At 50.6% G+C, this 22,802-nt stretch overlaps 1 protein-coding gene across 4 annotated transcripts in view; it reads left to right on the top strand.

Annotated features, from left to right (window-relative positions):
- Nucleotides 1-22,802, top strand: part of LOC119389320 (tyrosine-protein phosphatase non-receptor type 11) — a 344,133-nt gene that overhangs the window by 230,563 nt on the left and 90,768 nt on the right. The gene's annotated exons all lie outside the window — the stretch shown is intronic.

Genomic DNA, 22,802 nt, shown 5'->3' with positions numbered 1-22,802 from the left:
CCGAGCTCTTTGCCAGGTTTGTAGACAAGTTTGTAATTGTACGCGGAGAGCTTCAAGGCCCATCTGACCACTCTTGGCGAAGCCTGCACAGGAACAGGCTTGTTGGCACCCAGAAGTCCAAGAAGTGGCTTGTGGTCAGTGTGTGCTTCAAACGGTATGCCCCACAAGTACTGGTGGAACCAATCCACGCCAAACACCAAGGCCAGTGCTTCCTTGTCAAGTTGACTATAGTTTTGCTCTGCTTTTGATAAACTTCTAGAAGCAAAAGCAATTGGACGTTCTCGGCCATCAGCATCTTTGTGCACCAAAACTGCGCCTATACCGTAAGGTGATGCATCACAGCTGAGACATACAGGCCTGTCTGGGCGGAAATGTACAAGAACTGGAGCTGAAGTCACCAGATGCTTGCAGGCAGTGAAAGCATCTTGCTGGTCCTTTCCCCACTGCCACTTATTTCCATCACCAAGAAGCAAGTGCAACGGACGGAGAATTGCAGAAAGGTTGGGCAAGAAACGCCGATAGAAGTTGACGAGTCCCAAGAAGCTTTGAAGTTCCTTCACATCTTGTGGCACAGGAGCGTGCAGAATGGCAGACACCTTGTCCATGTTCGGAGAGAGGCCTTCCTTACTGATAATGTGCCTGAGATACTCAACTTGGGGTATGAAGAAGTGGCACTTCTCGAGTTTCAACTTGAGGCCAGATTCTTGAAGTTTGCCTAGTACTGCACGGAGGTTGCGACAGTGCTCGGCATCATTTGCACCATTTATGAGAATGTCGTCAAAATAGACCACTACATGTGGTAGACCCCTGAGCAAGTTCTCCATCTCGCGTTGAAAAATAGCTGGAGCAGATGAGACCCCAAAAGGTAAGCGGGTGTATTGAAACAACCCCATGTGCGTCGAAATCGTGACGTACTCTCTAGAGGCCTCATCCAGGACGACTTGCTGGTATGCGTCACGCAAGTCCAACTTTGTAAATTTCTCACCTCCAGCCAGCACAGTCCACAAGTCCTCAATTCTTGGAATAGGGTAGCGTTCCACCGTCGCGACTGGGTTAATGGTGACACCAAAGTCCCCACAGATTCTGATGCGCCCATCCCTTTTTGTCACGGGAACAATTGGGGCAGCCCACCTAGCTGTCTTCACCGGAACAATGATGGAATCTCTTATTAATCGCTGAATTTCTTGCGTGACTCCGTCTGTCAAAGCATACGGCAGTGGGCGTGGCTTGAAGAACCGTGGTGGAGCATCTGAAGGTACATGTAGTGAAGCTGTCGCACCCTTGAACGTACCCAAACCTTCTTCAAACACTTCAGTGTAATCTTGCACTACGTGTTTCACATCAGCAAGTGCATGAATGCTCACTTCAACGTCGGAGACGCCGATGCCCAATTCTTGCATCCAGTTGCGTCCGAGCAGAGTGGGTGATTCGTTTCCGGCCAGAAAAATCGGTAGGTGAGCCTCCTTGCCATGAAACTTTACATGGACATCAGCTTTGCCTTGTACCTTCTTTAAATCCCCGGAATAGCTTCGCAGAAATACTTGAGACGGCTGCACCGGAATTGAAGGTAGAAGCTGTAGCAAACGCGACTTGGCAATGACTGAGACGCTCGCCCTCGTGTCCACTTCCATGCGGAGCGGCTTGCCGCAAACTTCAACACTGACGGTAAAAGGTGGAGGCGCCTTGGTGTAGTTAACTAACCACATGTCGAAAACTTCGGCGGGCGAAGCTGTAGCGGAGGCTTCATCCTGGACAGTATTTACGCGATGACGGTTGCTCACCGACAGTGAACTTCGGCCCGCGAACGAACGCGGCCTGGGAGACCCGTCACTCTGTGATTGCTCGTCTTTTCGTTTCGTATTGCAAACTTTCGCCAAGTGGCCGCGTTTGTGGCAGTAACTGCAGACGGCCTTCACATGCCAGCAAGCGGACGCCAGGTGTGCATACCCGCAGCGATAACAGGACACGCCCACCGGCGCTGCCGAGACGCGGAGGGTGGAAAAGAAGGTGCTAGCATGAGCTTGCGCTATCTCCCCTGCATCCTTCTTTGCTGCTTCCATTGCTAGGGCGGTCTGCACTGCGTCTTCGAAAGTCAGGTCCGCTTTTTCCAGCAATCTTGTTTGGACGTCTGCGTTGTTGATGCCACACACGACGCGGTCGCGGAGCATGTTTTCAAGCTCTTTACCGAAGTTGCAGTGCTCGGAAAGGCTCTTCAGCGCTGCAATGAAGTTGCTGACGGACTCTCCTTCAGCGCGAACGCACGAATTGAAACGGAACCGCTGCACAACAGCAGAAGGCTTCGGGCAGTAGTGGTTTCCTAGCACCAACAGAATCTCGTCCAACGTCGTGTCACTTGGCTGGTCAGGCTTGACCAAATTGCGAAGCAACGCATACGTTTGCTGCCCGCAGCAGCTGATGAAGACGGCTGTTCACTTGTCTTCAGCGATGTCATTCGCCGTGAAGAATGCCTTCAGCCGGTCCACGTAGCAGGGCCAGTCATCGCCTCCTCCCTCGAAAGGCTCAAGATTGCCGAAATTTGGCATTTGGACGGATGGTGCAGCGGCAGGAACTCACGAGAACATTCTTTTTTATCTTCGTCGCCAGTTGATACATGCGCAGATGGCCGGGAGATAGCCGGAGACTAGATAGCAAAAATAAGACATAGCGCTACGAGAGCCCAAAACAAACTTGACTCTTTATTTTCCTGTGTCCCCATCTTTCACTCTCAGGCGTGACGCCACAACACACAAAGCAACAGCGCCGCGCGAGGGCACTGCATGTTAGCCATTACATTGTGACATACGTCTCGTATGATTGCCCGGTGCCAGCCAGTGTTCATGAAAAGTGACCTAATGCAGTTACTCTTCTTAAAACTCAATTATTCAGCGCTAACCTTCTGTTTACTGCCAAACTACAGTCACACAATGTGCTTTCCAGCCAGTGCAGCAGTAAAGCAGGGGTGGGTCCAGACATGCACCACCAGCCATGGTGCCACTGATGTACAGAGAGGATTCATAAACAGAATGGAACTTCTAATAAGGAACCTGCGATCATGAAATTAACAGTATAGCTCTCAAAAGAACAATTTCCCAGTTTTGAGCACATAACTTTAGTGCCCCTTAAATTTTCCATACTTAAATTATCCTAGGGCATAGAACTCTGCGTATCATATAAGTTATGTGTTGGGCATTACACGGTTAAAGAAGGCTTGGGTGTTTCAGTAATTTAGGTATTTCAAATTTTGTCAACTGCCATCAAAAGTATGACACCAAAGCGTGAGAAGAGCAACACATGGGTCACATACACGAGTTTGCCATTACCTGTTACACTGTGGGAAAGCCCATTGCCCTCTTGCCATGCATATTGTACCTACCACCGTATTCGCAATCCATGTTTGTTGAATTCTGTCTATCTACTTCTCATGCAATCCTCAATTTTATTGGGATAGCAATGATACTGACACGCTCAGCGGGTTTCTGCCATTGCCATTGTGTTCCATATACATACCTGCCAACTCTCCCGAATTGTTCGGGAGACTCCCGAATTGTGACCTAATCTCCCGATTGTACGAATGTTATCTCGAATCATCCGAAAAGTGGCCACCACAGCAGAGGCGGTTTTTTTTTCTCTCTTTTTTTAAAATTATGCACGTACGTCAACCTTTCCTGCTGTGGCGGTGCTGCGGAAGAGCACTCGCCACCACACTTCTATTTCATTGTAACCATATCGTAAAGTGCCACTGAGTACATTCTAGGCACTGCGCATCTGGGCGAAGGCTGGCCGGCTGGCCATGAGAAGCGCTCGTCACCGTACCAAAAGAAGGCGAGGGAAAAGGTACAGTCTCAACAGAAAAAGATTGCCAAAAGTGCACGGCGGCCGGAGCCGCGGCGCTGCACAAGCGCTCCGATAACTAGACGGCGAGACTGTCGAGCACGTTCCATTTTCCAAAGGAGGGGTGGCCGGCAGACCGGCGGCAAGCGGCCCGCATTGTGCTTTGCACTCTCGATATCGGCGTGCTTGGGAGAAACAGCGCCGCGTGTCGCAATCTTGCCGCTCCGGCCGCCGTTCAGTTTATTTGCGGCAATCGTTTCCATTGAGCCTAGCCAGAACTTTTGCGTCTCCATCTTGGCCCCTGCATTTTGTACGCTACGCTGTCTGCCGTGGGGGTTGCGTGTTTCCAGAGTTCAGTTAGAAGGTCAATGACGGCGTCAAAATCAAAATACTTGCAAGTGTTTCTGGACTCATACACAGCTGGGTTTCCGTGCTTTGTGACTTCGCGGAAAGGTGACAAGTATGGATTCTGTACCACGTGCGCCTGTGGACTGCCTTGGTGCCTTCGCAAGTAAAGAAGTTTGGTTCAAGCAGCTTAAAACAAACTTCCTTACTCCTTTCTGATGTCAGTCTCCAGTCTCAGTAATTTCCGCTATGCAAAAAGAAAAAAAAACACTCCCCCCCCTCGCTGCGGTCTCCCGAATTTTCATGCTGTGAGGTTGGCAGGTATGCATATATGTATAGGTGTGTGTGTGTCATGGCCTCTATAGATGGAAAAGCACGACACAGGAACATTGTGGAGCACGAAAAATTTTTACCACTGAAAAAACACATAAATATGAAGAACCCCAGTATCAAAAAAGGCATGCAAAACAGCTATAAAACTCCCTTAAGCAACCATGTACAAAAAACTAATAGTCATATTTACAGTTCGTCACAAGTGCGTTGCCTTGACGTAGCTGCTGCTTCGGGGTCACGTCGTACGGCTTGTCGCATCAGCGATGTTCGCAGCGTCGCTGGTGTACGTCTGTCAGCTGTACCGCCGATGTAGCTCAGGAACGACGTCGAAGTCAGCTCTCCGCAGCGGCTGTACAGCTCGTCCACTCTGGTGCGAGGCCTACGGGGCGTAGCCGTAGGAAGCCTGGCATGTCCTCATGGGGATGATGTCGTTGTGCCCGAGCTCTACTCCTGGCCGTGCTCCCGCAGCTCGCAGGACATTGCTGCGAAGGCTGAGGTACGTCCTTGCCAGGTGCACTGCTAGCTGTCTCGGGTCGCACGTCATGCCGCCGCTACCGCTCGCCCACGCCTCTTCTCGTTCCAAGCGCACTCTGTCTTCTCCCGGCCACGTCACGTCGCCTCTCGTGCCCCTCTCTTGCTTCTTCTTCCTCAGGTTTTTTTCTTAATTCCGTCTTCAATATGTATTCTTCTTTTTCTTTCTTTCTCCTATATTTCTTCAACTGGAACACGTTCTTTTATGTTACTTCTTCCTCTTCTGCTCTTTGTTTTCTGCCCATGTCAGTATAATCATGACACATGTGATGTGACGTTTAGTGAAATAGCCGTGATGTGTGGTGAAGTGATAGGTGCTATGGGTGTGATGTGAGTGCGCGCTTGGAACGGGGAGAGGCGCGGACGAGCGGTGGTCGAGGCAAGGCGTTCGCCTGAGGTCCGCCAGCACAGCTCCTGGAATTGTACCCCAGCCTTCGCAGCAACGCACTGTGACCTGGGAGGCGTGACCAGGAGGGCGACCAGCTCACATCAGCAAGACCCTGCTCCTGGGGACGCGCAGATGTTCTGCGGCTATGCTTCGTGGGTCGCGCACCGGACAACGAGCGGGTTTCTGCCATTGTCATTGTGTTCTATATATGTATAGGTGTGTGTGTGTGTGTGTGTGTGTGTGTGTGTGTGTGTGTGTGTGTGTGTGTGTGTGTGTGTGTGTGTGTGTGTGTGTGTGTGTGTGTGTGCGTGCGTGCGTGCGTGTGTGTGTGTGTGTAAAACCCACAAAAAGTGCACAATTGAGGATTTGAACCAGCAACTCATCACTCTGCAGCACAACTTGTTAGACCACTCGGCCACAAACGCATGCATCCTCCAGCATACTAACGGCAAGCAATTTATATACACAACTTACCGTGGTATGCATATTTCTGGTGCACTTCAGCATGCCGCAGCCTTGTTCACTGTCCCCCGTGAAACGGCACAAAGGGTCAAAGGGCGCGATTCAAAGGGCATCACCCTGCTGGACGTTCATTGTGGCGCATAGACGTGGATGTCAGAGGAGGTCTGCACATCTGTGGCTTCATACAGGGCATGGTCGCCTGTGCCCAAGTGCTTATCTCTAGAAGGCTTATTCCTGTGCGGGTTTGGCTCTCATCGTGAAAGTTTGCATTGATGTCATGGAAAGTCACTTCGCTGGCTGCAGTGGCCGCGTCTGCTAAAGGAGTAAGCTGCTAGTATTGACCAAAAAGCTAAGCTCACTTAGCGCAGAAATGAGGAAAAAAGGGGAAGGAAGAGGAGCGATGTCAGCGCTCACTTTCGACTGATGTATGGCAACATGGTACGCAGGCTACATAACAACTACTGTGAAATCGCGAGCATGTGCACCCCCCCTCCCTACGGCGAAAGATAATCTGACAATATCTGGAGGGTTTGCTCGGTTGTGAATCAAAATTCAAGATGGCGGAGGAAGAGCCCCTAAGAATAAAAAATATACGCCCATCCTTCTGTGAAGTGCTTTATTGAGTACACATTCATTCACTGTTTGCAAAACAGTGGATGAAACAGTTGGGGGTGCTTGCTTTGTCATTGGCGCATATTTCAAACCTCTCGAATAAATAAGGGGGAGCTTGGGATATTACGGTATGTTCCTGCGCAAAGCGCCAAACAACATACCTGTCGAGAGTAACGATATGATGACACGACGTTCGGCTGGGCCGGCGACTAACTGCCTGTCCATGTTTATTGATACCATATATATATACACCTGTAACCCCTTAGTGGTGCTGTCTGTTAGTGTGTTAGGGTAAGTGACGCCACCTAGGATTAATATAAAAAAAATACAACACTACATCTCCCCTTGCAGGATCTACAAATTCAGTCTTTTGGGTCTGACCACACGCCTCCCAGACCTGGTAACCTGGTGGGGGATGCTGTCAGGGTCTGCGCCGGTACTCGTATCGTGCTGGCCATGTGATGGTTCCTCCTAGCTGAGTCTGTGCTCCTGGTTTGGGCCCAGGCTCGGAAGGGAGACTGGGGATGATGCACTGAGATCTGCAGAATAAGGCACGAGATGCCGTCCGTTTCGTTGTATAACTCCGCTGGGAGTTTCCACGATGTAGGATCGTGGACGCTGGCCCCGGCTAAGAACTTGGGCCCGGCACTCAGCATCAGTTACCCACACTTCGTCTCCTGAAGAGAGGCCCTGGAGCTCTCTCGCCTGATGCCGACGGTTAAAGTCCCGAGTTTGCCTTTCCTTAGCCACGGCGTCCTTTTGAAAGATGACATCTGGTCGTGGTAGGTCCGGTGACAGCTTGGCCGGGTCCCTGGGAATGCGTGTCCGTAACCGTCGCCCCATGAGAAATTGGGACGGGCTGTACCCTGTGACACCTGGTGTGTCACGATACGCCAGCAGTGCCAGGAACCGGTTGTTGCTCTTGTGGAAAAGATCCTTCACAGTCTTAACAGCCCATTCCACCGCACCATTCGATTGAGGATAACCAGGACTACTAGTGATGTGTCTAAACCCATAGCTCTGGGCAAAACTTGAGAACTCGTGTGATGAGAACTGGGGGCCATTATCACTTCGAAGCACTTCTGGTATGCCGAATCGAGCCATGACACCCTTGTTAGCCGATATCACCGCTTGGCTGGAAGTGTTGCATAGCGTGATAACCTCTGGATAGCGTGAATAGTAGTCCACGAGCAGCAGAAAATTTTCTCCCTCCAATTAGAGCAAATCTGCACCCACCTGTTGCCATGAGTACTCCATTGAAGGTGTCGGTAGGAGAGGCTCGGCACGCTGGACCCTGGTAGTTGCACAACGTTCACACAATTCCACCATAGACAAGATATGTTTGCCTATATGAGGCCACCAAACAGCATCACGCGCACATGCCTTGCATCGGTTCACACCCTGATCACCCTTGTGAAGTGAATCCAACACGTCCCTCTGCAGAGCCTCCGGAATCATCAGACGCCCTCCTTTAAGGAGCAGTCCATTGCACAATGTCATCTCCCCTTGGTACTTCCAATACTTCGAGAGGTTCGAAGGAACTCTGTTTTTTCGAGGCCAACCTTGTCTGCAGTACTTCGCGAGGGTAACGTACTCGCCATCCATCAACTGGTGCTGACGAACCGCTTTAAGGCTGACTGGTGCACCTTCCGCGATGTTGCCGACGACCTCACTGACGTACAACTCTTCTTGGTTTTCTTCTGCTGGAGACGCTGATGTGATGGGGCTCTTGCGAGCGTATCAGCCATTGCCAGCACCTTCCCTGGAACGTACAATACCGTGTACTGGTACCTCATGAGTTTCAGTCGAAACCTTTGGATCCTTGGTGGTAAAGCATCGACATCCATGGAACCAAGCAAGAACATGAGCGGTAAGTGATCGGTCTTGATGGTGAAGTGTAAGCCCCGGACATACTCGTCAAACCGCTTGACAGCCAATGCAGCTGCCAAGCCCTCCTTTCCGTTTGGCTGTACCTTTGCTCTGTTGGTGTGAGGGAGCGTGATGTGTAAGCCACGGCTCTGCGCTCTCCGCTCGGTTGGTCTTGTAGCAAAACAGCACCTAAGCCAAACGAACTGGAATCTGCAGATGCGATGGTCGGGTACAGTGTGTGGTAGTTAGCCATGCAGATGTTGGACGACATCATGTCTTTTAACTTTTGGAAGGCGACCTGCTGGGCCAGTCCCCACACCCAGTCACTTCTTTTGTTGAGCAGTCCTCGAATGGGTGCCGTCACCTCTGACAGATGGGGTAAGAACCGTCCCACGTGGTTTACCATGCCCAATAGTCTGCGAACGCCACTGACGTCTACAGGAGGTTCCATGCTCTTGACAGCGGCAAGCTTGTGTGGGTCCGGCGAAATACCGCTGCCGCAGATAACTACGCCAAGCAACTTTACGCTTGTGACGCCGAATTGACATTTCGACTTGTTCAGGGTCAGCCCGGTGTTTCTCAGTCGAGCCAGCACTGATTGGAGCCAGCTGTCATGTTCTGCACGGTCGCGGCAAAAAACCAATATGTCGTCGATCATGTTTACAACGCCGTCTTGACCCTCAGGAATGTAACTCATTTGGCGCTGAAAGTATTCGGGGGCAGACGTTATCCCGAATGGCAGTCAACGGTAGCAATAATGTCGAACGGCGTTGTGAATGTTGCTAATTCTTCAGACTCTTCTGCCAGTTCTACTTGATGAAAACTTGATCTAGCGTCAAGCTTCAAGAACACCTGAGCATTACCCAGTACTCCCAAAACTTGGTCTACAGTGGGCAAAATACGGCGCTCACGCAACACTACCTGGTTCAACTTGGTGAGGTCGACGCAGATGCGGTATGAACCGGATGCCTTCGGTACGATGACCATACCGGCGCACCACGGTGTAGGCTTTGTCACACGTCTGATCACTCCCTCTGCTTCAAGCCTGTCAAGCTCCGCCTTCATGACACCATGCAAAGGGATGGGCACACGTCTTGGGACCAGGAGCGAATAGGGGACAGCATCTGGTTTTAGGCGTATAGCGTACTCTTCTTGCAGCTCGCCCAAACCACAGAACAGCTTGTCTGATGTCGCCTGGTTGCCTTGCGCCTTGACCACAGGATCCACGAACTTGACCACACCCAGCTCTTGGATAGCAGGAAATCCCAGAAGTGGCATGACCTGTGACCGAAGCCGTAACGTCGTTGCGTTGCCGACTTGTTCTTCCATTGCAGAGTGGCGGTAAACGTTCCCAAGATGTCCAGCGGTTGTCCCGCCGGTCCTGAAAGTTCCCCTTCCTGCGGCTCAAGATATGGCAGAATTCCAGAAAATGTACTGGGGACGACTGTGGCCTCGGCGCTGCTGTCAACTTTGAAGCGTAGAGGCATTCCGTCCACTTTTACATCCACGAACTTGGCCCGCTCTTCGCTGTTCGGACCGACAACACCCAATTCCACAACAAAAAGTTGCTTGCTAGCCCGGCAAACCACTGCGAAATGGCTCTTCTTTCCACATTTGTTGCAGGTTGCTCGTCGTGCGGGACATTTTGAGCACAAATGTAAGGACCGGCCACAAAATCCACAAGGTGAAGAAACATGCATCCATGGGGCAGCTGTGCGTCTCTCGCTGCTGTGGGCAGTTCTGCATGACTTTCGCCGCGTCCACATTTATCGATTCGTGATGCGTTATCACCACTGGCGAACATGTTGAAAAATTTGCCCTTTCTTTCTCTGCATCTTTCGCTTGACGAACACAAATTCGCGCTTCATTTAATTAACGTAAGCTTTGGATTGCAGCAGAGCTTATCTGATAACTTCGTGTCACGAAGGCCAACGATAAAATGGTTGCGGACCAGTCGCTCCTCTATGTCCCATGCAGAGTAATTGCATCGTTTCACCATATTTCCCAGTGCCATGGAGAACGCTTAAGCTGTCTCGCCTGCCTGTTGAACACGTCGGTGGAACCGTGTGCTCTTGTACAGTTCGTTGGCGGGGTGTAAGAAGTATCCGTCCAGCTTGCCAACGATGACGCTGTACTTTGAATAGTCTTCGTCCCGTACTTGCAATGAACACAAAATGTCCCGTGACCTGGTGCCTATGCAGTATAGCAGCATTCTGACGCGAGCTTCATCATCCGCCGCATGAAGACCCGTTGCAAAACTGTAGTCGTCGAACTGCTGACGCCACCTTTGCCAAGCCGCTGGGTTCTCGAAGTCGAAATGGGGTGGCGGTTGCAAGTTGGGCCCAGCGGCCATGGCCACCATGGCTTTCCCTCCGGTCACCGCAGGTAGCTTGCTGTCCTTGTTCTTTTTGCCCAGAGGCATTTTTACTGTGATGCAGATCCCACTTCTGACACCATGTTGAGAGTAACAATATGACGACATGACGTTCGGCTGGGCCAGCGGCTAACTGCCCAGCCATGTTTATTGATAGCATATATATACACCTGTAACCCCTTAGTGGCGCCGTCTGTTAGTGTGTTAGGGTAAGTGACACCACCTAGGATTAATATAACAAAATACAACAACACTACAATACCTTCCCGCATCACATCACCGTCAACGCACTTTCTAAAAAATGACTTTCCGCAGGGAAGAGAGAAATAGATGTCACTGATACACGGATCCCCCAGTTTCCTGATATAGAAGGCTTCCAACAATTCTCGTGCAGCCGTATCTTTGCTTCTGCCAAAAATCCTAATCTTGTCCAGACGTGGCCCACACTGGTGTGCATGGCAATGCGCAGGCAAATGAGCTTATGTTCCCTCGCCCGCTCGTTCACGCAGCGTCCGGTCTGGCCGACGTATGCCATGTCGTAGGATAGCGGAAACATGTATACTACACCTGTAGCACATTTTGCATATGGCTTGGAGTGTTTTTTTGAGTAACCACGCTTCTTGCTACTATCAGATAGTATGCACGGACACAGTTGGGTGAGCTTGCACGGTTCCGAGAACAAGACGGATACCCTGTGCCTGTTAGCACTTTTTTCTGGTTGTGGGACACACGGTGTATATATAGTATGACCTCAGGCTTTGGGGTTCTCTCCACTAGCTCAGCCCCTTTTCTTAGCCTTCATCTTCCGAAGGAGCAGCTTGGCCACGGAAGTTATGATCCACTTGTCGAAAAAAAACTTGCCTCTACTGTGTGATGACACGACCTTACGAGAGCAGACTCAATGCAGTGAGAGGCCCTTGACTGTTTTAGAATGTGCTGACCCGTACAGCAACAATCCCTTCTTTGCACGTGGCAAGTAATTCCAGCCGGCATGATCCGTCTGCAGCAGGATGTTGATGTCTAAAAATTTGGCAGATTGCACGCCTTGTTGGAATCGGTTTCAAGCGAAGCAGCCAGCAAGTAGTTCTATTCTGCATTTCTTGGCTTTCGGCCAAGCGTTACGAGGTGGATCGATGTGTTTTTGTATCAGCATAGTAGTTGTGTGCACATTGTGGGCTTACCAGGCACATCAACAACTGTGCGGTTAAACAGTAGCTTATGGTCTAATGGAACGTCAGCACTTGCGTTAGAGCACATATGTCTGTATTATGGAAACGAAGTGCACTTCTGAATATCATATGTAGCTCTTGGTAGGATATTCCTTCGGGGTCGAGCAACGCTTGAACATAGCTTGCTGAATCGTAGGAGTGCAAATGTAATGTTTATCAGACTGCTGTAAAAGTGGAGCGAACACTGGAACAACAATTGACGTTAACCTGACATGCCTATATCCAAGAGTACATACGTAGTGTTTTGTTGCTTTGTTATAAAATTAGATAGCCAGCACTACAACCACAATTGGTATTGCACCGACATTACACCTCCATAGGGTGTTTTTCCAAAGCAGTTTATAGACCTGGCGTGGCTCTGTGGTAGAATACCTGACTGCCACGCAGAATTCTTGGGTCCAATTTCGGCTGGTATCCTCATTTTTATTCTTTGTATTTGTCGGGTCAACACTGCCGATATCGGTTTCTCTTAATGTTCTCGCATTTAAATTACCATTGCCTGTTCTCGCCGTTCCTGGGTAGATATAAACTGTCAATCACCTGTGGTGCATACCCATACACCGCGGCCAGTGGTGAACGGGTATGTGCCTAACGTGTCTGGAGAAAAGAGCTTGATGTCGTACGCGACAGGATTTTTACGTCATTCATGTCATGATCAGACAGTCATATTCGTCGAACCCTCTTACCCTCCCATGCCACTTTTGTTCGACGCCAGGAGGTGATCATGAGAGCACCGAGACGGAAGCCTTACGAAAGGGAAAATAGGCCTCCCAAGCTCGGCCAGGGGGCGCTGCGTCGCACGCGTTTCGCCGCCTTTCTTGCAAAAACCGGTCGCTCCTGTCCCCGCACCTGCCTTTTGACTGCGCTGTCTCCGCACGTTCAGGCACCCTGCACGCGCTGTTCTCTGCTCGCCGTGCACGTGCAGCTTCACATGTCGCTTGCTCTGAAGGTTTAGAAAGATCCCAGAGATGGAAAAAAAAACGTTTTAACGGTGGGAATCTTACCAGAGGAGGACGGTTGATCGACCACCTTTTCGGGACCGAGCAGGTCGTCAAGGGCGATGCTGTTTGTGCGAGCGCTACGTGCGTGCAGATGCTGAACGGGCACATTTCTTTGACATGAGCAGGGAGGTGGCTGCCCGAGTTCTGTAATTATGTTACCGGTAAAACGCACATTCGTTGCGGCAGTCGTGTATACTCGGAGCTGTCAGCAACCATCCAGCACGCTTTCGCCTGCGTTTTCTGTTAATAACTTTTCAATTGCTTGGATGCCAAGTTTGTCGTGCGGCTTTAAATTTATTATGAGCTCAGTGTGAAGAGCGCAAATTTACATCTGCCCTGTTGAGTCACTGGCTGCATCGCAATGCGCAGTGTTCAGTTTCGTGGGAGTTTCACTTTTGCCGAGATTTGCATCGAATGATACCAACGTCAGATCGAAAGTTTAATGTCACCTTGGATTTTTTTAAAGCTCCCTTCGACAGCATAATGATATACGCAAACAAAAAATAAATAAATATTTCATGCCCACTTCGACGATGCATGTTTCTTGCAGAGGCGTGTTTCATTTCGAATAATATTGACGCCTGATCACGCACCGTGTTCGCTTATTCGAATGTCGCTTTGGTTGTTTCGACAGCTCGCTTGGTCAGCATCATACTATACAGGGGCGTAGCCAGGGGGGTTCAAACCCTCGCCGAAAATTTTCAATTTTGCTTGCGTATATGTACACGCACACATACAAACGCATGCACGAACATACATAAAGTATGGTTAAACCCCCCCCCCTCCCCGAAAAAAATTTCTGGCTACGCCCCTGATACTATACAATACCCATTGGGATCGCGCATGTCTATGATTATGCCGAGATTTGTGCCCAATGATAAGCGCATCTGAATTCGCGAAGCCATCGAAAATTTAATTGCCACCTTGGTTCTTTTTTCAGCTCGTTTCCAAAGCGGCAACTGTATATTGCCCGCGGCTCACGCGCATGCAAGGCTTTTTATTACGTGCCGAACGCATGACACTAATACGAGGCACGCCGTGGTGGATTAATTCGGATTAATTTCGGCCACCTGGGGTTCTTTAACGCGTACTTAAATCTAAGTACGCCGGTGTTACTGCATTTCGCTCCCATCGAAATGCAGCTGCCGTATGCGTGAATCGAACCCATGACCACGATCTTAGCAGCGCAACACTTCAGCCTGCTAAGCAATCACGGCGTGTCGCATGCAAGGCCAATATAAACGCTCAGTGCAAACATGCAGCTTAATTCTGTTTACAGGGAGCCGCGACGGGAAATGTAGCGCAATCAGCTGAATTAAACACTTAGTAATCACGGTACGTTATTTTAACTGTGGTGTAAAATGCCCACATCCTCCGCTGCTGTCACATTACAAATGGTCGACTCGGAAAGCCAGCGCGCAATCTCGAACGTACAGCAGCTGTATATTTGTTGGAGCTTTGGTTCACAAACGCACTTCCGTTTCAAATGAGCACGATCATCGCGTTTCTCCCCGTTAATAGTTTGTAATACTGTGTGCGACAAAAATTGCTTCAATGTGACAAGACTGTGAAAGCATCGCGGCGAACTGCCATAATCCACTCTTGACACCTCTGCTCCTTGCACTGCTTGCATTGGAAACGGTAGAACATGACAGGAAGCCTTCTTTAGAGTACGACGAAGGAACGGCACCCATAGCGTGAAAAATGCGAGATAAAAGCCCCGGGGAGCACGTTCTCCGCGCGCGCAATGGGAAAACCAAGCAAGAGCGACCCGTCCGAGCTACCGGAGTTTTCCCCTCTCTCCGCTGGGGCGGCGGACGGCGCTGCGCAAACTTGAGCGTTGGAGGCCTATAGTCAACCACCAGTTTTTAACATGAAGCCACAAGGAAATCCATAGGGATTTCTCAGAAATAAAGCCATTTCTTCTGAGAAATGCGTATGGATTTCCTTGTGCCTTCGTGCTACAAACGGGTGGTTGACTATTTTCTCTTTCTTAACGCCACCATGTGGGATTCTGCAGAACTGATTTAGCAGTATGTGTCCAATAGCTTCGAGTTGTCGATGAATTTGCCCTCGCGCTACCAGTTGCTAGCTTCTTGGTTAGCTCAATTGGTAGAGTGACTGCCCCAGAAAGGAGTTGGTCCCGGGTTCGAACACCAGACCAGGATGAATTTTTCAGCGAAAAAGAGGCTTTATTTCAGAAAAATCCATACGGATTTGTTTGTGGCTTCGTGCTACAAATGGGTGATGGACTATTTTTTCCTTTCCCATAGATAGGTAGATAGAAACACTCAAAAGTGCCTTGGGTTCGCTAAGAAATGCTTCACATTTAAGAACTACAGGCAGTTAGCGGACAGCAGCTCATGAGTAAACACTAGTCCATCCCCGTGATGGCCAAAGGTTGACGAAACATCATCAACAGTGAACTGATATGAACCGAGCAACTTCTGCTTTAAAGGAATTAAAAGATCACTGGTGCAAGGCAGGGTCAATAGAAATTAGAAATATTTTGCAAAGGACAGGGGCGAGACATGAACCAATACAAAAGCCTTGTCTTTGTATATAAAATGCGTCACTAAAATTGATGAAGGTGACCTTGAGATAAAACTGAAGCAAAGATAAAAAAGCGTCAACGGTCACGCCTGCCGCATTTTGGAAAGCTGCGGTGCCGCTCTCTTCAATGCAGTTCCTGACACAAGAAAAAAGTTTATCGTGAGGGATGGAATAAAATAAGTCTTCCACATCAACAGAGAACACGTACCCTATCGAGGGATTGGTATGCAAGGTCTAGGGGACATCTTTTGCATTCTCTGTTGCAAACAGGTCAGCAACACAAAGTGAGTTAAGGTGCTTCACTAGATACTGGCTAATAACATTCTGCCAGGCACCGCGTTCACTCACTATTGTCCTAAAGGGAACCTCTGGTTTGTGGGCTTTGGCTGTGAAGAACATGGACAGGCCACTGCTCTTACAATTAGCAATGCCACGTGCAAGTTTTGTCAAATCTAAGTCTCGGCATAAAGCAGCAGCCTTGCTCTTTACCCTTGCTTTGCTGGATTTTATCTTTTCAAAGTTCTTATTTACAGCCTCTGTAGCCTTCCTGTAGTACAAATCTGCCGGCATTACTACAAAGCTGCTGCACTTGTCGGCTTGAAGAAGGCACAAGTTGCTGCGCCTGAAGTAAGACACAACGCTCGTCGTAGGGTCGTGAGGGCTGTAGGAGTCCCTATCAACGGTCTTCTCAACGCTCTTCTTCACACCCTCTTGAATGCAGTGGTCCTTGTTTTCTCTTGAGAACGACACAGTCCTGAATGTTAGCATTCCTGACAACGTTGCACACGTTTTGCGAAAGGGCCCAAAGTTCAGCCAACAATCTTGTCTGCATCCTCATTAGTTGCTGGCTATGAACCGACGAGTTGTGGTGAAAACGGCAAAAGAATGATACGCTGACATTCGAATATGAATTTGTAGTACTGAGGCATATAGAAATTGAATGATCGTCATTCTCAGTTTTTACATGGAAAGTATAGGCAGTCAGTGTTATGAGCATGTGGCGCCCTTTCTAGCATAGCTTCGGTCGCCCGCCAGGTTCGGCGGGCAACATTGGTCATGAGACCATAATAAGCACTGATGAACGTAGCTCTCGGTCAGTAGCTGTGACCGCCGTCATGCTGTTGGGTTGTCCTTCCTAAGCGTGGGTGCCTCGGCCCCCACGCTCGTCCGCAATCCCAGGGCAGATCATGTCACTGGCGACAAGTACAGCCCTTGGGTCGACCCATGCCATCGAGAGCAGTGAACCACCGCCTTCGTTCCTGCCACCATGCTGCTGTATTGAAGGCTCGAGCCGTTCAAGGGAGATGGGTCCGCCTGGCCAATCTACAAGGAGCAAGTTCACGTGTTTTTCCGGGCAAACAACACACCCGAGGAGAAACAGTGGAACATTTTTCTGGCTAACTGTGGAACCCAAGCTTCAGTCTCCTGCTCAACCTCCTAAAGCCGGCCACACCGCATACCAAGACGCTGAGCGAGCTGCTCACCCCACTGCGCTCACACTTCAGCCCGGCATCGTCAATGCTAATGGAGCAGTTCCGCTTCAACAACTGGAGCCGTCTGGAGGGAGAGAGCGTCGGGCAGTTCGTCCCTGTGCCATGAGGTTTAGCGAGTGCCTGCGCCTTCGAGGACCAGCTGGACTCACTGCTCCTGGACTGTTTCGTCTGTGGCATAAACAACCCCGCCATGCAGACACGACTCCTGGAATTTGCCAACCCCTCGCTGGACGAGGTTGTGAAAGCAGCGCTGGCAATGGACGCGGCTACGAAGCACGCCGGCGAAATTGCACGTGCAGCATCAACTGCGTCAACGGAAGCAGCGGTCACCAAGATGGCGACAAGGGGCGGTACCTGCAGTCGCTGCGGTGACGCCCACTCACCCTCATAGTGCCAGTTCTCCCGTTCTCAGTGCTTCACGTGCGGAAAATCTGGGCACCTTGCACGGGCATGCCAAGCAGGGAGGACGAACGGCGGACAGCAGCAGCAGCAGCCTGTGTCAAGCCCAGGTTCTCACCGACGCTGCTCAGCCGAAATTGGATTCATGCACTGGGTGTTCGGCTACCAGAATACCAGGAAGCTTCCCTGAATGTCATGAAAGACATTCCAAGCTTTCTAACAGACCAGTCAAAATGGCTGACTGGGCTAGTTGGTGATTCATTCTGCTTGCTTGAAATACGAGCGCGTAACGTAGACAAGGATTTCACACACGTGTGTTATTAAGTCCTTGTCTACGTCGGTAGTTAGCGCTTGCCCGTGTGTTATTAAGTCCTTGTCTACGTTACGCGCTCGTATTTCAAGCAAGCAGAATCTAACAGACGTTCACTCTCTGTTCCAGCCGGGGGTGGGCTTATTTGCCGGCATTACGGCTGGTATCTATGTACCTGAGGGATTGCAGTAAAACTGAGAGCTGGGTGAGTTGGTATGAATTCACGTTGAAACTTCTTTAGCGCGCACAAAAGACGGAGGACACAGCGCTCATTTTGTAGGACACAGCGCTCGTTTTGTACCTTCTTTCTGTGTCCTCCGTCTTTCGTGCGCGCTAAAAAAGTTTCAACATGAGTACCTGAGGGAGTCCGGCCTCGTATTTTCAAGCCTTGTCCACTGCCGTTCGCCCTGAAGGACGGTCACCCAGGAGCTGCAAAGGTTACAGCGAGAGGGCATCCTGGTGCTAGTCAAGACTTCTGAGTGGACGGCTCCCATCGTTCCAGTCCCCAAGCGAGATGGTAGTGTCAGGATCTGCGGGGATTTCAAGGTTACCATCAACCCTGTCACTACTGTCGAAAAGTACCCACTGCCTCGGATCGAAGATCTTTGGTCAGCATTGTCTGGTGGACAGAAGTTCACAAAGCTCGACCTCAAAGACGATTACCAGCAGCTGGTGCTCCAGGAGGCCTCACGCAACTATGTCACGATATCGACAACTATGGGGCTCTTTCAGTACACGCGTTTACCGTTTGGCGTGGGCTCAGCACCAGCCATCTTTTAGAAGGAGATGGACAACCTCTTCAGGGCCATGAGGCACGTGGCAGTGCGCTTGGACGACATCCTGGTTACCGGTATCGACGACAGAGACCACGTCCTGGCACGACTTCGGAGGGCTGGTCTCAAGCTCAAGCGGGAAAAGTGCGTGTTCCTGAGACACGTCATTTCCCAGGCCGGCCTGACCCCGGTCCCCACAAGGTTGAGGCTGTTCTGAAGGGGCCGAAGTCCCGAAATAAGAAAGAGCTTCAGAGCTACCTTGGTCTTGTCAGTTTCTACAAGAGGTTCCTGCTGGACCTGTCTGCGCATCTACAGCCTCTTCATCGAGATGGTCGGCATTGGGCATGGAAGAAGGAGCAGGATGTGACCTTCCAGCACAGTAAGGAGCTAATCACCAAGGCCCAAGTGCTGGTACACTTCGATCCAGCCAAGCCTGTCTTCCTTACTGTAGATGCATCACCATACGGTGTAGGGGCCATCCTAGCGCACTGAGACAAGGATGGCCAAGAACGCCCCGTGCTGTTTGCTTCTCGTCATCTTCATGCTGCAGAGCAACGCTACAACCAGCTGGACAAGGAACGCCTGGCCCTTATGTTTGGTGTCAAGTGTTTTCACCAGTACCTTTGGTGCCGAAAGTTCGAGGCAGTCACGGACCACAAAATATTGCTGGGGCTCCTAGGCCCTGTCAAGGTGGTCCCTGTGCAGGCGTCACCTCGAGTGGTACACTGGGCCTTGAATCTTGCGACCTACAGCTACTAGTTGCTCTACCGTCCGGGAAAGACCTGGGAAAGGACCTGCTGATGCCCTGAGCCGGTTGCCCCTGCCGGAGGTGCCTGCTGCTGTTCCAGAGCCAGCTGAGGTGTTCATGCTGGAGCACGTGTACCCGGAGGTACTCTCCAGGTCTGCGGTGTCGCAGGCGACCAGTCGGGACCCAGTCCTGTCCCAGGTGGTGAAGACAGTATCCCGAAGGGAGGAGTTGGTGCAGCAGTTGTACAGCCACACGGCTGCTGTGCTGAGCCTGAACCAGGGCTGCCTACTTAGGGGTTCCAGGATGGTGATCCCACAGAGTCTCCGGTCCAGGGTCCTGCAGTTGCTCTATGCGGGGCATCCTGGCATGGAAAAGACAAAGATGGTGGCTCGTCCCCACGTTTGGTGGCCTGGCTTGGACCAGGACATCGCTCACAAGGTGCTGAGCTGCCAAGTCTGCCAGGAACATCAGTGGGCTTCGCGTCAGGTGGAGTTCACCCCTTGGCCATTCCCACAGAGGCCCTAATCCCGCCTTCATGTAGATTTCGGGGACCCCTTCAAAGGATAGAAAGTTGGGCTTGTTGGTACAAATGCATTCTTGATGCAGTGCTAAAAGACAGAGATTAAGCGTTCGTCCTGTGTGAATGTTCTTTCTTAGTCTCTGTCTTTTAGCGCTGCATCAAGAAAACCCCTTCAAAGGCCAGTACTTCCTGGTGGTGGTAGACGCTTTTTCAAAGTGGGTGGAGGTTCTACCTGTCACCACTTCGTCAGCAGGCACGACCATTGCAGCGCTGTGGCAGGTCTTCACCCAGGGGTTGCCGGACATCATAGTCTCCAACAAGGGGCCTGCTTTCGCCAGCACGTATCTGGCCTGGCTGACGAAGAACTGAATCCGCCGAAAGATGGTTCCGCCGTGCCACCCTGCTTCAAACGGTGCAGCCGAGCCGGTTGTGCAGAGCCTTAAGGACAAACTTGAGAAGAGCCAGGCTGGGGACTTCCATACGCAGGTCGCCCGCATACTATTCCAGTACCAGACCACACCCCATGATGTCACCGGCCGTGCCCCCTGTGAGCTTCTGCTGGGCGGATGGTGCAGACACCGTCAGTCATTTCGCATCCAGACCTCCTACGGTCCACAGCTCTGCTCAAAGCAGCTAAAGCAGAAGCTGGCCGCTGATCAAGAGTGCCATCCTGGGCCGTTGCCAGAGGCGGGAACGCCAGTCTTCGCCAGGAACTTTCGTTCTGGCCCACCTTGGTCTGCCGGGCAAGTGGTCTCACCTGCAAGCTCCCTGTCACTGCTCATACGTATGCAGGATGGAACCATGTGGCACCGGCATGCTGACCATGTGAGTGCTCCAGTGCAGGCCATAGGACCCGGCCTGCACCGTCAAGATCAACGGCAACACCAGTTGCTGCCAACGAGATGCTGACCACCTTGCAGGTGACTGGGGTCGCCAGTTTTGCGCCACCTGTTGGACCAATGCCAAGTTCATTATCATCACTGCTAGCCACTGCAGACCCTCAGGACGGAACGAGTATAGCTCAGGCAGCACCTGGCGCTGCCACACTCAGCCCAGTAACACCTGTGCCCAGGCAGAGCACTCGACGTCGAAGGGCACCAGATCGCTATTCGCCTGGACAAGCCACCGTCGACCTGGCTGGGACTTGTGCTTTGCTTTTTTGTGTGTGTGTGTTCAGTAACTGGGGGTAAGGGGTGTTATGAGCATGTGGCGCCCTTTCTAGCATAGCTTCATTCGCCTGCCAGGTTCAGCAGGCAACATTGGTCACGGCACCATAATAAACACCGACAAGTGCAGCTCTCGGTCAGTAGCTGTAACCACCGTCATGCTGTTGGGTCGTCCTTCCTCAGTGTGGGTGCCTCGGCCTCCACCCTCGTCGGCGATCCCGGGGCAGATCGTGACAGTCAGTGCAGTACTTCAGATGGTGTTGGCAGTCCAGGCTGGTTGGTGCAGCACTTGAACGAATAAATAAGGTCTCCTGTGTGGCAAAGTAGTCCACAGACACTGGGGTGGACCACGTGCATCAAAACACTTGACTGGGATGTGTACACTGAGTGCCTTGCTGATTCACGCTCAAATTTCACACACATGTTTAGTTTCAATATGATGTTTCATCATCTACTGCGGGATCTCTCAATGATCTCGAACCCATTCCATCTCATGCTCGGAAATTTCTTAATTTCTGTTGCTCTACCTAGCCTTTTTAGCCACGCTTCTCATTGCTGGGTATGTGTCCTCCTTGTGACATAGCCTGCTCAGCTCCATTTCTTTCCCTTGATATCTACTAGGATACCCTTGTCTGATCCATTCGGCTGTCTTCCTATCTCTTAGAGTTTCACCCATCATTTTGTGTTCCATGGCATGCTGGGTGATCCTTAAGTTCTTTCTGATTGTGTAACAAACAAAAATTATGTTTACAAGTAATTGTGCCGCGGTGGTTGCATTTTCGATGGAGGCGAAAATGTTTGAGGCCCGTGTACTTAGATTTAGGTGCACGTTAAAGAACCCCAGGTGGTCGAAATTTCCGGAGCCCTCCACTACGGCGTCTCTCATAATCATATCTTGGTTTTGGGACGTTAAACCCCAGATATTAAAAAAAAAAAATTTATTACAAGTAATTGTAACTTGCCCGTTTTGTCCAACATATTCTGTGTGCGTACTGTCTAAAATGATGTCACTAAAAATGTTTTTATTCTGATAAACAGTGCCACCATCCATCACTGCTATGGGAAAACTTGGCATGTGCCACTGGAAGAGGGCGGTGCCTAGTAAAAGTTTTTCTTTTTGTCATTGCTGACAGCGAGCTCTCTTTGCAATACTTCAGGTGCAACTTGAATTAGGTCATCTCTCTGAGTAAAATAATTTGATCCGTCATGTGTCTTCTGCTCTCCTGCGTATGCTACGCTGTTGTATTGGTAGTAAAAAAGGCATTGGCATGCACTTAACAGTGTTCTCATCTAGCTGTGCGCTTTGTCCACAGAGGGCTTTCCCTGTGTTGTGGCTGCAGGAGACCCGTAGCCAGGGGGGGCCCTAGCCCCTCCCCCCCCCCCCCCCCAAAAAAAATTTTGGTGAAGTAGGTGTTTTTACCAAAAATAAATAATAAAAATAAGTATTTTTCTCGAAAAGTCAAGGTTTTCAGCAAGTGCCCCCCCCCCCCCCGAAAAAAAATTCCTGGCTATGGGCTTGGGCTGCAGGAACCTGTAGCATGGTGATTGTTGTTTGAATGCAGCAGTTGCAGGGACTTACGGTGTTCATTTGCATCCTAATGCCTTACAGATTCTCTCGTCTTGTTGAGGTCTTTTGCATGGGCTTTGTGCTTTGTCTGAGTGTAACGAGAGCTCGAGGTTCCAGCGCTTAAACAAGCCTACAAAAGGTTTCATGGTGCGAGGCCTGGTGTCTGCACCGATACATATGTTGACCCACAGACCATTCATTGCTACTGCACCTGGCTTTCAGAGATCTCTGGCTGAAGTGTGCTTTGCACATTGATGGAGAATGGTCTAGTGACCGACACCAGACCTTGGACTGCAAT

The sequence above is a fragment of the Rhipicephalus sanguineus genome, chromosome 4, assembly GCF_013339695.2.
Source record: "Rhipicephalus sanguineus isolate Rsan-2018 chromosome 4, BIME_Rsan_1.4, whole genome shotgun sequence".
NCBI lineage: Eukaryota > Metazoa > Arthropoda > Arachnida > Ixodida > Ixodidae > Rhipicephalus > Rhipicephalus sanguineus.
Note: the sequence above shows the minus strand (reverse complement) of the source record. Positions and strands in the feature narration are given on the sequence as shown.